Source organism: Anser cygnoides, chromosome 6, assembly GCF_040182565.1.
Source record: "Anser cygnoides isolate HZ-2024a breed goose chromosome 6, Taihu_goose_T2T_genome, whole genome shotgun sequence".
In the NCBI taxonomy this organism is placed as follows: domain Eukaryota; kingdom Metazoa; phylum Chordata; class Aves; order Anseriformes; family Anatidae; genus Anser; species Anser cygnoides.
In genome coordinates this window covers 496648-512383 of record NC_089878.1, presented here as the reverse complement: position 1 = coordinate 512383, position 15736 = coordinate 496648, and the positions used below count along the sequence as shown (strand labels likewise).

The window sequence follows — 15736 nt, the reverse complement described above, 5'->3', positions numbered from 1 at the left end:
TAACGATAGAGGGATCTAATATCACGTAAATGGATTAAAATTAAAACTACAGTTTTTACCCTGAAGGGTGAAAGGAGGGGCAAAATGCCATTGATTCTATGGTTGTTTCACTTGTGAGGAGTGTTGACAGGGTTTATTCTAAATACTTCTGAAAGTTCCTGAGCACTAAGAAGCCTGAGGATCTGTGGTCCTCAGTGAGTGCCTCTAAGCCTTAGTCTCATTAACTGTTTTCTGTTTTCAGAGGACGGTCTGAATTTTGGAATAAAAACACTTGAAGAAATCAAATTGCAGAAAATGAAGGAAAAAACTAAGAGACACGGTGGTGAGTTAATATTCCCTACTTTCTTACCCTCTTCACCTTCATCCTGTGTGATGATTTTTCTTTCAAAAAAAAACTCTTCCAGTAATACCGGGTAGCTGGCTATGCTTTGGTGAATCCAACTATTTGCCAAAGAAGTGAAATTTGATTGGCTTCAGAATGGCAGGTGATGGTGGCTGGGAGCTGCCTGAGGGATAGACTTCCATGTTTAGCTGGGGGCATCGAGCAACCTGATTCTCAGCCAGCTGGTATTCTAGATGGGAATTCCAAGGGCAACCAGAGGCAAATTAGTCACCTCTCTTATTTGCATGCTCTGGTCACTGTATGTTTGACAGTAATGAATAATTACAGTTTTTTGTTCTTCGTTTTTTCTGTTTGGTAAACTTCCTTATGTTTTGCTTGCTCTGAACAGAAGGTCCTTCAAGATCTTCTCTTCCTCCCGTCGATTCTATGATTTTTCCTGCTCCGGAAAAGGAAAATGTCCGGACAGTGGTGAGAACTGTGACACTGTCTGCAGAGGAAGGTAATAATTAATGCTTTTGTTTTGATTTCATTACTCCTAAACTGGAAGGTTAAGCAAGAAGGAAGGCAATTCACCCCTGTTAGCCTCCTGGTGCTGCCGCCTTCTGTTCAAAACATGCTTTTATGCTGAAAGTCCCTGGTTGTACTGGAAAGCTTTGGTGCTCAGGTTAAGTGCAGTAGCAGGAGAAAGAAAAAAATGTGTCAGTATGCAAATAGGGGGATAACTGAAAAACAGGAGAGTAACGAGAAGAAAGAGCTCTAGAGGACAGTGCTATGTAAGAAGCAATTTCTGAAGCTTTAAAGAGGCTGACAGTGGCACGTGTGGACAGTAGTGCGATAGGAGTCTGTGTATAAATTATATTGTTCAGAGTTGTGCAAATTCCTTTGAAAGGGAAAGAAGTGAAGAAGTACTGGTTCCTCTTGCTCGAGTGCTGAAGCTCTTCTGACAGCCACTATCAGAAATCTGCCTCTAGGTGTGTGTTTATTTTCCGCTTGTGCCTTGTCAAGGTTTTAAGCTGCTTCTGTGAACCATCATATACAATTAGAATAGAGCCACTGCCGGGAGCAGGAATTTGAAATGCAGTCTGAAAAAGTAATCAAGTAAACTAGCATTTCTGTGTAGCAACTCTCTCTGGATAGGGCTGGTCTTCAAAATACAACAAGTGGCTCAGAGGAGGAGGAGAATGTTAGGCTATTGTCCTAAGATGGGTTATTGGGAACGCTCAGGCTTAGTTTTCCTTAGTACTGTGACAAATTTTGGAGACTTAAACTATTGTTGGACTCTCTTTAAATGCTGGTGCTTCTCATTTCTTGATGATGACAGGGAAGGCTGCTAAGCCAAAGGGAGAGATCCATGTGAAAACACTGGAGGAAATCCATCGTGAGAGAGCTCTTCGAGAAAGTCAAGCCAAAGCCCAGGCTGAATGGCATGGTAAAACCAAAGATCCCAGCGCAGGGGCAAAAATTGAGGGTGAGCCCAAGAAGCAGAGTGTGCTCACTCTTTCCGGGCCCAGCAAAGTGCAGTCGAAGGAGCCGGCAGGTAAAGCCAAGCCAGAAGGAGAAGTGCGTGTTAAAACCCTGGAAGAAATAAAGCGCGAGAAAGCTCTGCGGATGCAGCAGAGTGGAGGAAATGTGCCAGCTCCCCCAGCACAACCTGGACCTGCCCCAGCCGGGCAGAAATCGTTATGGAACACAAAGCTATCAGGTAATAAGATGCTTTAATACCTGCCCCGGTGAGGTGCTTCCCATATTGAGCAAGTTCCATTTGCTCAGGATCTGCTTTGCTTTTTCCTTCAATGCGGAGGATAAAAGAGTTTAAGGCTACAAAGTTCAAAGGCAAAGAAGGGCCAGAACGTGCAACCATGTCTGTTTTCGTTAATTACGTGATGGTATTCTGTATTTCCCACTAGAAAATTAACACATTGAGGGGCTTTTTAGTCTAATTTTGGTATTCTGTTTTTTTCTGCCATCTGTTTATGGTATGAAGTCCTCCCTGTGTTGAGTTCAAGTTCACCTTCCTCTTTGGCATGTGTTGCTTAGCTTGACACGTGTATGTGTTTGTAAAGCATGCATCAGCATCTTAATGTGGGGGGCCAGTTTCTGTCAAAAATGACAGAGGATCAAAGGCCTCGTTGTTAAGATTATATCAACTTTGTAAAATGAGATTGTGTGAGGGAGATAAGGAGGGCTTAAAGGCTGCATGCACTGCACATTGTAGCCTTTCTCTCTGTCTCACGGGACACGAGGAAATAAACACACAAAGAAAACAAGTACCCAGCTTTCTTTCGTTTCTTCTCCTGCCAGCCAGACGTTAGGTCAGGAATGGGAGACTAGAATATGACTCTACAAATTTGGATTTTGTAGAACAACTTAATAAATTTTGTGGGACATCACTGCAGGGGAGAGGAAGCTGGTACAACAGTTGCATACACTCTCTTGTCTTACTATACCTGCTGCTTTTCCTTTCCTAGAGGGAGCAAGACTTTAAATACAAAAGCTGTCAACATTTGTGAATCTTACTAGACTTCATACAACGTCTTAGAGTATTGCTTGCACTTGGGATCGCTCTGTGTCTGAGTTTCCCTCGTCCTGGATTATGATTTACTGTAGCCATTCACTTTCTTTGTTCCTTTGTATGGATTGTTGGTAGACGGAGTTTACTATGTGGAAGATATTGCTGAGAATCCAGGCAATGGCAGTGTAATTCTGCTGGCCAAATACAGTTAACTGTGTAGAAGGGCCGTGGAAATGAGGAAGAGAACGTGGATTTTTCATGAGGCAGAGCAAGACTGTATCAGTTCTCTCTTCCTTTTACTCTAGCCAACTTTAACATGTTTGCGAAGCCTTGGGATGGGAAAGTCGCTTCCCCCAAGAAGAAGGCACTGAAACGTAAGGCACCTGGCAGTTTTCCCTCTGCTGTAGCAGCTGTGAAACCACGGACTGCCTCTGACGCTGACACAATGGGACCTCCAGCCAAAAAAGCAGCTATGGTAAGGACAGGGGCTAATGCAGAAATGGATCCCTTGTAAAATTTATACCCTCCTCTAGGAGAAAAGATGGAAAACTCAAATGTTCTACAGGCCTTCTGTTTCCTTTTAAATCCAGTAGCTGCCTACAGAATTCTTGTAGTACCCTTCCATATTTATTAGATTAATGGCACTATTTACTTAGTCCTCTGTGATTCTGTGATTTCTCTGGTGTGGAGGATTTTGTCCATTAATGCTGTGTTCTTAAAAGACACAAGATCATTAGTAACCTCCAAGTGAATATTAACTTTCTTCAGGAGCACCTTGGTTTTGTATTTTGGCTAAGGCTCCGCAGTGCCAGAGGAGAAGCAGCATGGAGGAAAAAGCTAGTAAGGAATCTTTTACCCATGAGTCCTAAATACTGTTTTGCTGCTTTCTAGGCTGTTCCAGCCACGCTGGAGCACGTCCCAGCCACCAGACTTGAAGAAAATCCCCAAAACAGGTGATGACCACAACTTGTTCTTTTTCTCAATCGGTGTATATCCCCAGTGAAACATAAGTTCTGTCACAGGTGGGGAAAAAAGGAGGGTTCTGAGATAATTAAAGCCCAAATCCATCAGAGGAATAAGTCACGTGAAATGACTTTCTAGCAGCTAGCAGGAATGCTTAATTAGACTTACTTTCTTTAAATGCTGCAAGTCGGTACAGCTTTCCAGTGACTTCTTGCTCTGTCTGAATACCTAAATGAGGATGAGGTGAAGTTCTTCTACTTCCTTGTGAGGTGATAAATGATGAGTAGTGTCCTCTGCCTTTTGGTCCTCAAGAATGCCACCCGAACAAACATACCAGGTGACAAGAGTGCAGGGAGAGCAGAGGGAAGTGATGGCTGCAGATCAGCTTCCTGTAGTGGGGAGCAAACTCTGCTGAGTGTGCCGTGGGAAAAATGACTAACTTAGTAAACAGATATTTGCAGATGGAGACTTCTTAACATTTTTACAGGAAAATTAAGCAAGGTGGCAAAGTGCCTCTTGCTACAAAAATTGAACCATCTTTGCTAGACTCCGGGTGCTCTGGCTTCACAGAGAAACCCCCAAACTGAAAAATGTACCTGCTAATATATTGGGCTCTAAATGTAGCCCTGGGTTAATTGAATAACAATCCCTGGGTAAGATTGAAGTGCAGGAGGGGTTGGCTACGGTTTTAAGAGCCGGTTTGCAGAAAAGGGATTTCCCGTTAAGAAATGGCATATACTGATTGTTCTCTTCCTTGCTCTGCCAAGACCTGAAGCACATCTTGGAAGCCAGGCAGAATCCGTGGAGCCAATGGAGTTCTCAAGCTCGACTTCAGCTTCTTCCCAGCTAGAAGAAGCAAGGACACGCCGGCTGAGTTCCACAGGCAACGCGCCCGTATCTGTAGACGAGGATTTAGAGATGCTACTTTGGGAACTCTCAGACGGCATACTGGAAGCCGAGCTCGACTTGGACCCAGGGAAGGATGAGGATGACCTCCTCCTTGAGCTTTCCAAGATGATTGATGATTGAACTGCATAGTCCTATGGTATATTAAAAAAAAAAAAAAAAAAAAACAACTCTTCTTCTTGTTGGATACCCTGAGGTGATCCTTTTTCTAACTGAGGCTTTGCAATGAGACTTAAAGCACAGTTGGAACTGGTAGAAATTGGCAGGATCTGCACTCAGTTGTCCTAAGTTTCCCTGCTGGTCAGAGTTAAGGTCTTGTGCATGGTTCCGTAAGTAGAGGTGGCTACCTTTGATATCAAGAGGACAAAACACTTGTTTCTTTTGGCACAGAAAGATGTCCATCGGCACGCTGTGGTGGCTGTGAATTGACGTAGTGATGGAGCGATGCTCTGAAGGCTTAAACGGAAAGCTTCTTCCTTCCGCCCCCCTTGGCACAGCTCGATGTTGGGCACATTGTGAAGCCTGGGTGTTCTGATTTCTCGGACAGTTGATACCCAAATCCCGGAGTTACTATGTCAACTCTTGACTTTTATTTGTGTATGCCATTGTTTTGACTGTAATCTTTTCAGATGATGAAGCTGTAAGGGCGGGAGGGAGCAAAATAATTATTCTAGCGTTGTGGACCAAACATGCTGCCAGGAGTGGTGGTGGTGGGGTCAGCCCACCCGGCCTTACTTTCAATTATCAGGGATGATAAAATGGTGTGAAAAGCAGCAGCTCTGCGATACGGCTACGCTACCCCCACTCCCTTCTCTTGTGCTGTACCAAAGTTCCCCCAAGCTTTGGTTGGTGCTTTTTGCTGGTGACAGTAGGACTCCAGGGCGAGTAGTCGGGACTCTCCTGCAGTAACTGGGTCAATTAAGGGTTGGTTTAAGTGCCTCCTGGTTTTTAAAATTGCTCCCCTGAGCTGCTGGCTCTGCTGCCTGCTACAGCAAATGTTCGGGTGCCATCAGCGTCGCACTTGGGCGTGGGCACTGACCCTGCGGAGGAGAGCTGAGACTCGCGTGTATTGTGTACCCTGCCGCCAGTGATCGTTTTCCCCTAGCAGATCTATTTTGAATCATTTCCCTAAATTTTAGAGGAACTTTAGGCTCTTTGTGCTATGATTTGTGAAGCTGTAGGGGCCCTCAGGCATTTGCTGCTGGCAGAGGAAAACCGCTTGTCGAATTTGTTGTAAATACTTTCTGTTTGGACAACAACGCCTGTGTGTGTGTGTGTGTGTGTGTGTGTGTGTGTGTGCGTGCTTTGACGACCCCCTGCGACGCCCCAGCTCCACGAGGGAAGCTTTGAAGCGGCTCTGGGAAAACCTCTGCGGAAGAAACCGCTGCTAGTGACTTGCGGAAAAGGGACTCCACAATCAGTGAGATTGTAAAGTAGGTATGTTTATTCAGCGCTGGGCAGCACGGGAGGTCGTGGGCATGAAGATTGATGACTCTTCCTCGTCACCGCTAGTTGACCTCTTGTCTTTGCACAGACTCAGTTGCTCCTTGGCTCTTGTCCATCTGCAGGACCAGTTTCTCCCAGTTTCTTAAGACAGGCTCACTCTCTTATTAGGAGACTGACCTTGGTAAGGGGCCCAAGGCTTCTTGCTTTAGTTAATTGGCACAATGCACCATAGTTAGCAAAGACGCTAAGTAGCATCCTAGTTTAACGCCGTCAGCACTCTATCTCTACTTGATAAGATTCTCCTAACTCCCTCTCTCACTGGAGCCCACGCAGCCCTCCGTCCTGCCGAAGGACTTCACGGGGACTTCTGCCGGCTCCGGGTGCCCGCACACAGACAGAAATGGCTTTGAGAGAAAACAATCAGGAGGAGGAGAGCTCAGAGACTGCGGCCGGCTTCGGCCACCTTCCCCTCGCTTTCCCTCTCCGTGTTCAAACCGAGCACTGTTCTGCCGTCAACCTTCGCTGCCTCTGCCCGCGGCGCTGGGCTTTCGCGTGTGCCATTGCTCCTCGACATATTTTATCCTTCCTTTTGTAAGGAATGGTCCAGCAATTCGTGTCACTAAGGGATTTGAAGGGTTAACATCGAGGCCCGGGTCTAGGTGATAAGAGAACAAAGGGGTTTTTAGGGAAAAGTGCTGACTACTGCAGGGGATGTTGCTAGAGTTTCTGAAATCCGGCGCAGAGGCTCCCAAACGAGGAGGAAGGGGGAGCTGAAGGACAATTGAAGGACAAAAGCCTGAGAGGAAGACAACCAGCATTCAGCCCGAGCAAGCCCCGAGAGACCACCAGAGACTGGTACGCAGGCGCCCCTGGGAGGGGTTTCGGATTCCGGAAACCAATTCTAATAACCCTGCCTCTTCTCGAAGTAGTAATGAATATGTATTAGCCTGGGAGCATCAAAACCAGCCGCCTTACGTAACAGGCATGCGTCCTGGGGGAGCAGAGACTCCCGGCGCACCCAGCGCTGCTTGCTTGCCTCTATTCGTTTAATAAATTGTAAACTTTGATTGTAATCCTATTTGGATTTATAACAGCCATTTATAACAGTTTTTATATTTGTATTTTATTTAAGGCTGTCTTGCCCCCCTCCCCCCCCAGCCTCGCTGCTCGCCAATAAAGCTGGCGCAGGGGCTAAGGGATTTGAAGGGCCTGCTTGTACACCTTTGGGGACTGCCTCTTTTGGGGGGGGGGGGGGGGGGGTGTTAGGAGCTGCTTGTATACTTTTTTAGGCATTCCTCTGAGAGGGGGTTGGGAGCTTCGTGTATACTGGGGGGGGAGGGCCTCCCTCGAGGTGGAAGCGGGGGGGGTTGGAGCGTTTCTACACTGTAGGGGCCTGCCTGTACACTTTTGGGGCCTGCCTTGGAGGGGTTGGGAACTGCTTGTACACCTTTGGGGCCTGCATCTGCGCGGGGCGGGGGGGGGGGTGGTTGGAGCTGGTTTTAACCTTTCGGGCTTGCATCTGGAGGGGGTTGGGGCCTGCCTTTGGGGGGGGGTGGTTGTGAGCTGCTTGTATACTGTAGGGGCCTGCTTGTACACCTTTGGGGCCTGCGTCTGGGGGGGGGTGGGAGCTGCTTGTACACTGTTAGGGCCTGCCTTGGGGGAGGGGTTGGGGCATGTGCCTTGGGGGCATGGGGTTGGGAGCTGCTTCTACGCTGTAGGGGTCTGGGTCTTGGGGGGTTGGGGCTGTTTGTACACCTTTGGGGCGTGCCTCTGGGGAGGATGGGGAGTTGCTTGTACACCTTTGGGGCCTGTGTCTGGGGGGGGTTGGGGCCTGTGCCGGGGGGGTTGGGAGCTGCTTGTACGCTCTAGGGTCCTCTGGCAGGCTTTGGGGCCTCCCTTTGAGGGGGGCAGTTGGGAGCTGGTTGTACACCTTTGGGGCCTGAGTCTGGGGTGTGGGGGCTGGGGCTGAGGCCTGGGGCCTGGGGCATGCATCTGGGTGGTGGTGGTGGGGGGTCCAGTTCATGGGGGGGGGTGGGTTGGGAGCTGCTTGTGGACAGTTGGGGTCTGCATCCGGGTGTGGCTGGGGCTTGCTTGTAGACTTCTGCAGCCTGTGTCTGGTGTTTGGGGGCTTTTCTGTAGTGTTTGGGGATCGCATTTTGGCTTTGGGATGTGTCTAGAGCTTCTGGGGCCTAGCTGTAGTGCTTGGGGCCTGCGTCTGGGGCTTTTCTGTAGCATTTTGGTAGCGTGTTTGTGATTTGGGGTCTGTATCCAGGGTTTTGCCTTTTTTGTAGTTTTCAGCTTTGTGTCTGTTTCTTTGTTGGTTGCCTGGGGTTTGGGGTTTGGATCATTAGTCAGTGCCATTAGCGTCGGGGGGTTGATATGAAGGGTTAGGGTTGTGGTTAGAGTTGTTAGGGTTAAAGAGAATAAGGATTTTAGGGTAAGGGGATCAAGGTTGTGGGAATAAAAATGTTTTTGCACAGAGTTACATCGTTTAGAGGGAAGGAAGGTGGTATTGATATATGCTTGCAGTGATAAGAAAGCTTAACAGACAACCTTGTAAAATGCAGACAACCAGAATCCTTAGAGCAATTGGGTGGAAATCACGGTGTAAGAAACATTACCACCTCAAAGAGGAAAACAGTCAAGAAAAAAATAAAATTGACTAGTAACAGGCCAGCAGCTGTGTATTTTCTGTGAAGCACTGGATAGATTGTGAACATGGATTACCCAGTCAATGGGGAAACTGGGGAGGGTCCTGGTCACCGAGAGGAAAAAAAAATTATATAAACTGTGTTATGGAACTAGTAGGTGGCTTGTGGGACGCCTGCCATTGCAATCGTGAATAAAAATGCTACCTCACTGAGATACTTGCCTGAGCCTATGGTATTGGTTACAGAGTGTTTCTAATAAGGTGTTAGGGTTTTAAGGTTTCAGGGCTAAGGCACTAGGGTTGGGTTTCAGGGTTAGGGTTTCCAGGGTTTAGGGTTAGGATTTTAAGGTTGTTAGGGTTGGAGTTATAAGGGTTAGGGTTTGGGGGTTAGTGTGTTAAGGTTTTAAAGTATTTTGTGGTTTTAGTGTTGATAGGGTTTTTAGGGTTAGGGTCTTAGGGTTTTAGTTATGGTCAGGTATTTAGGGTTAGGGTTTTAAGGTCTTATTTTTTTTTTTTTAAGGTTAGGGTCTCCAGCGTTAGGGCTTTGAGAATCTTTACGTTTTGGGTTAGGGTTTAGAGCGTCTTAATTTTTAGGGTTAGGGCTTTTAGGCGTAGGTCTAGTGTGGTAAATTTTATCGGGTTAGGACTGTAAGGGTTTTTAGGGTTAGGGTTTCTAGGGTTTTTTGGGGTAGGGGTTAGGGTTAGATCCGTGGGAGCCGTAGTGTTAGGGGTCAGGGTTCTTAGGGGTAAGGCCCAATATTAGGGTGGAAGGCCAAACTAAGGGGGGAGCCCCCCCCAAAATTGAAGGGTCGAAGCCCCAATTTAGGGGAAGAAACGTCAAAATTGTGGGGTCCCCCAAAATTGGGCGGAAGAGCTCTTAATATTGGGGGAAACCCAAAAAAGGAGGGTGGGGGACTCTAAAATTGGGGGGACCCCCCAAATTGGTTGTGTCCCCCCCCAAATTGGTTGTGTCCCCCCCAAAATTGGTTGTGTCCCCCCCAATTAGGGGAGGAACCCCCAAAATTGGGTGGGCGAACCCCCAGATTGGGGGGGCAGAACACTTAAATGGAAGTGTGAAATTCCAGAATTGAATGTGGACCCCCCAGAACAGTCTTCAGGGGTTTAGTGTGGTAAATTTTATCGGGTTAGGGCTGTAAGGGTTTTTAGGGTTAGGGTTTCTAGGGTTTGTTGGGGTAGGGGTTAGGGTTAGATCCGTGGTTGCCATAGCGTTAGGGGTCAAGGTTCTTAGGGGTTAGGCCTAATATTAGGGCGGAAGGCCAAAATAAGAGGGTGGGAGCCCCCCCCGAAATTGAAGGGTTGAAGCCCCAATTTAGGGGAAGGAACGTCAAAATTATGGGGTCCCCCAAAATTGGGCGGAAGAACTTTTAATATTAGGGGGGAACCCAAAAAAGGAGGGTGGGGGACTCTAAAATCGGTTGTGTCCCCCCCAAATTAGGGGAGGAACCCCCAAAATTGGGTGGGCGAACCCCCAAATTGGGGGGAAGAAGACTTAAATGGAAGTGTGAAATTCCAGAATTGGATGTGGACCCCCCAGAACAGTCTTCAGGGGTTTAGTGTGGTAAATTTTATTGGGTTAGGGCTGCAAGGGTTTTTAGGGTTAGGGTTTCTAGGGTTTGTTGGGGTAGGGGTTAGGGTTAGATCCGTGGTTGCCATAGGCTTAGGGGTCAAGGTTCTTAGGGGTTAGGCCTAATATTAGGGCGGAAGGCCAAAATAAGAGGGGGGGAGCCCCCCCCAAAATCGAAGGGTTGAAGCCCCAAGTTAGGGGAAGGAACGGCCAAATTGTGGGGTCCCCCAAAATAGAGCGGAAGAGCTCTTAATATTGGGGGAAACCCAAAAAAGGAGGGTGGGGGACTCTAAAATTGGTTGTGTCCCCCCCAAAATTGGTTGTGTCCCCCCCAAAATCGGTTGTGTCCCCCCCAAATTAGGGGAGGAACCCCCAAAATTGGGTGGGTGAACCCCCAAATTGGGGGGAAGAAGACTTAAATGGAAGTGTGAAATTCCAGAATTGAATGTGGACCCCCCCCAGACCTGGGGAGGAATCCCCAAACTTGGGGGGGACCCCCAAAATTGGGGTTAAAGCCCCAGATCCCGGGGAGCTAAGCCCCAAATTAAGGGAAGGAACCTCAAACATGTGGGGAGAACCCCAACATTGGGGGAAAGAACCTTAATATTAGGGTGGCAGGCCAAGAAAGGATGGTGGGGGCCTCCAAAATTGTGGGGGGCTTGGAATTGGGGGGAATCCCCAAAATGGAGGGGGAACCCCAAAAGTGGGGGGGGGGGGCGAAGCACCAAATTAGGGGAAGGAACCCCAAAATTGCGGGGAAGAACTCTGAAATGGAGAGCTGAAAACCCGAAATTGAGGGGAAACCCCCCAAAACGGCGGGAAAACCCTCCATAAACACGAAACCGGTAATGTAACAGAGCAAAAAATGGCGTCCTACGGCAAGGTGCGAGGCTCAATTTTCTGGGGAGTGCTGGGAAATGTAGTTCTTGGCCACCGGGTTTCCGGGAGTCCATATTGTTTTCCCAGAGCATGCCGGGAGATGTAGTTCTCGGACACTGGGCTTCCGGGAGGCCATGTTGGTTTCCCATCTTTGCTAGACTCCGGGTGCTCTGGCTTCACAGAGAAACCCCCAAACTGAAAAATGTACCTGCTAATATATTGGGCTCTAAATGTAGCCCTGGGTTAATTGAATAACAATCCCTGGGTAAGATTGAAGTGCAGGAGGGGTTGGCTACGGTTTTAAGAGCCGGTTTGCAGAAAAGGGATTTCCCGTTAAGAAATGGCATATACTGATTGTTCTCTTCCTTGCTCTGCCAAGACCTGAAGCACATCTTGGAAGCCAGGCAGAATCCGTGGAGCCAATGGAGTTCTCAAGCTCGACTTCAGCTTCTTCCCAGCTAGAAGAAGCAAGGACACGCCGGCTGAGTTCCACAGGCAACGCGCCCGTATCTGTAGACGAGGATTTAGAGATGCTACTTTGGGAACTCTCAGACGGCATACTGGAAGCCGAGCTCGACTTGGACCCAGGGAAGGATGAGGATGACCTCCTCCTTGAGCTTTCCAAGATGATTGATGATTGAACTGCATAGTCCTATGGTATATTAAAAAAAAAAAAAAAAAAAAAAAAACAACTCTTCTTCTTGTTGGATACCCTGAGGTGATCCTTTTTCTAACTGAGGCTTTGCAATGAGACTTAAAGCACAGTTGGAACTGGTAGAAATTGGCAGGATCTGCACTCAGTTGTCCTAAGTTTCCCTGCTGGTCAGAGTTAAGGTCTTGTGCATGGTTCCGTAAGTAGAGGTGGCTACCTTTGATATCAAGAGGACAAAACACTTGTTTCTTTTGGCACAGAAAGATGTCCATCGGCACGCTGTGGTGGCTGTGAATTGACGTAGTGATGGAGCGATGCTCTGAAGGCTTAAACGGAAAGCTTCTTCCTTCCGCCCCCCCTTGGCACAGCTCGATGTTGGGCACATTGTGAAGCCTGGGTGTTCTGATTTCTCGGACAGTTGATACCCAAATCCCGGAGTTACTATGTCAACTCTTGACTTTTATTTGTGTATGCCATTGTTTTGACTGTAATCTTTTCAGATGATGAAGCTGTAAGGGCGGGAGGGAGCAAAATAATTATTCTAGCGTTGTGGACCAAACATGCTGCCAGGAGTGGTGGTGGTGGGGTCAGCCCACCCGGCCTTACTTTCAATTATCAGGGATGATAAAATGGTGTGAAAAGCAGCAGCTCTGCGATACGGCTACGCTACCCCCACTCCCTTCTCTTGTGCTGTACCAAAGTTCCCCCAAGCTTTGGTTGGTGCTTTTTGCTGGTGACAGTAGGACTCCAGGGCGAGTAGTCGGGACTCTCCTGCAGTAACTGGGTCAATTAAGGGTTGGTTTAAGTGCCTCCTGGTTTTTAAAATTGCTCCCCTGAGCTGCTGGCTCTGCTGCCTGCTACAGCAAATGTTCGGGTGCCATCAGCGTCGCACTTGGGCGTGGGCACTGACCCTGCGGAGGAGAGCTGAGACTCGCGTGTATTGTGTACCCTGCCGCCAGTGATCGTTTTCCCCTAGCAGATCTATTTTGAATCATTTCCCTAAATTTTAGAGGAACTTTAGGCTCTTTGTGCTATGATTTGTGAAGCTGTAGGGGCCCTCAGGCATTTGCTGCTGGCAGAGGAAAACCGCTTGTCGAATTTGTTGTAAATACTTTCTGTTTGGACAACAACGCCTGTGTGTGTGTGTGTGTGTGTGTGTGTGTGTGTGCGTGCTTTGACGACCCCCTGCGACGCCCCAGCTCCACGAGGGAAGCTTTGAAGCGGCTCTGGGAAAACCTCTGCGGAAGAAACCGCTGCTAGTGACTTGCGGAAAAGGGACTCCACAATCAGTGAGATTGTAAAGTAGGTATGTTTATTCAGCGCTGGGCAGCACGGGAGGTCGTGGGCATGAAGATTGATGACTCTTCCTCGTCACCGCTAGTTGACCTCTTGTCTTTGCACAGACTCAGTTGCTCCTTGGCTCTTGTCCATCTGCAGGACCAGTTTCTCCCAGTTTCTTAAGACAGGCTCACTCTCTTATTAGGAGACTGACCTTGGTAAGGGGCCCAAGGCTTCTTGCTTTAGTTAATTGGCACAATGCACCATAGTTAGCAAAGACGCTAAGTAGCATCCTAGTTTAACGCTGTCAGCGCTCTATCTCTACTTGATAAGATTCTCCTAACTCCCTCTCTCACTGGAGCCCACGCAGCCCTCCGTCCTGCCGAAGGACTTCACGGGGACTTCTGCCGGCTCCGGGTGCCCGCACACAGACAGAAATGGCTTTGAGAGAAAACAATCAGGAGGAGGAGAGCTCAGAGACTGCGGCCGGCTTCGGCCACCTTCCCCTCGCTTTCCCTCTCCGTGTTCAAACCGAGCACTGTTCTGCCGTCAACCTTCGCTGCCTCTGCCCGCGGCGCTGGGCTTTCGCGTGTGCCATTGCTCCTCGACATATTTTATCCTTCCTTTTGTAAGGAATGGTCCAGCAATTCGTGTCACTAAGGGATTTGAAGGGTTAACATTGAGGCCCGGGTCTAGGTGATAAGAGAACAAAGGGGTTTTGTCCTGGTTCCAGTTAGGACAGAGTTAATTTTCCCTCATAGTAGCTGGTAGGGTGCTATGTTTTGGATTAGGATGAGAAGAGCGCTGATAACATGCTGATGTTTTAATTGTTGCAGAGCAGTGTTTACACCAGGCCAAGGACTTTTCGGCTTCTCGCTCTGTCCTGCCAGCGAGCAGGCTGGGGGTGCAGCAGGAGCTGGGAGGGGACAGACCCAGGACAGCTGACCCAAACTGGCCAAAGGGGTATTCCATACCATCTGACGTCATGCTAAACAATATATAGGGGTGGCTGGCCGGGGTGGGGGGGCCGGCTGCTCGGGAATAGGCTGGGCATCGGTCCGCGGGTGGTGAGCAATTCCATTGTGCATCACTTGTTTTCTTACACATTATTATTGTTAATACTATTATCATTATCACTATTATTATTATTATTGTTATTATTATATTCCTGTCTTAATAAACTGTCTTTATCTCAACTCACCGGCTTCACTTTCCTGTTTCTCTCCCCCATCCCAGAGAGGGAGGGGGGAGGGTGAGCGAACGGCTGTGTGGTGTTTAGCTGCCAGCCAGGTTAAACCACAACAGTCCTTTTGGCGCCCAACGTGGGGCACGAAGGGTTGAGATATCGACAAATCTGACCAGAGTGTGTTAAACTAATATTGGTATAAGTATTGGACCTGCTTAATAGTTGCTAGTCACGATGTTGATTGCCTTAATCTCCAGTCTGCTATACCTGTATTCCAAATTGAGTTTTATGGTGCGTTACTTTCTGTATGTGCTCCCTGTTGCACTGTTTATCCTTTCCGGGCCCTGGTTTAAGATTGTTATGGTACTGTGCGGTGTAACAATGGCTTATGAAATGATGAAATATCTGGTCACGACTTTAACCTGGTATTTGTACTCAGCACTGACGTCGACTCTATACTTTGGAAACCATATCTCGGAAACTATTAGCAATTACACCTATTGCCTGTTTTCGTTAGGGAGCCCATCTGTGAAGGGGACAGGGGAAGACATGTTTCCCTACCTGTTCACTCTCCCTTTCTCCTTCACCACCACCCTCTTATCCCCCGAGCTAGTTACGGTGGTTCTCCGAGATGTTGAATATCCTTGGGATACTCAGACCAGCCTGCTCTTGTTGTTATGTCTCCTGAATGCGCTTCAGGTTTTGTTGAGGGTTAAACAACTACTTAGGAATCTCATCCGGAGATCTGTCTTGAGGCGGGATAGTTGCGAGTGGCAGGGAGTGTGGGAGGATATGGGCAGGTTTCTAGAGCAGTGGTCACCTCCAGTGTTTTGGACATTCACCCCTGAACAACTGCAAAATCCTAAAAAGCTGGCAGAATGCTTGAAAAAAAGGTGTCATGACTCTGGCAGTTCCAAAGTGACACAAATCACTGTAGCATGCTGGGGTCTGGCTTGTGCCTATCGAGCTGCAATTGATGCTACTAGCAACCTAGCTCCAGCTCCTGCAGCCGCTCCAGCTCCTGCAGCCGCTCCTGCTCCTGCAGCCATTCCAGTTCCAGCTCCTGCAGCCGCTCCAGCTCCTGCAGCCGCTCCAGCTCCAGCTCCTGCAGCCACTCCAGCTGCAGCTCCTGCAGCCGCTCCAGCTCCTGCAGCCACTCCAGCTGCAGCTCCTGCAGCCGCTCCAGTTCCAGCTCCTGCAGCCGCTCCAGCTCCTGCAGCCGCTCCAGCTCCTGCAGCCACTCCAGTTCCAGCTCCTGCAGCCGTTCCAGTTCCAGCTCCTGCAGCCGCTCCAGCTCCTGCAGCCGCTCCAGCTCCAGCTCCTGCAGCCGCTCCAG

The 15736-nt window shown here is 48.6% G+C and overlaps 1 long non-coding RNA gene across 1 annotated transcript; it reads left to right on the top strand.

Annotated features, from left to right (window-relative positions):
• Positions 1-853: 853 nt before the first annotated feature.
• LOC136791111 (uncharacterized) lies at positions 854-15300 on the top strand. The gene is made up of 3 exons (XR_010832396.1): positions 854-3808; positions 4586-7025; positions 11664-15300. It is a non-coding gene; the product is annotated as an uncharacterized lncRNA (long non-coding RNA).
• Positions 15301-15736: the final 436 nt, after the last annotated feature.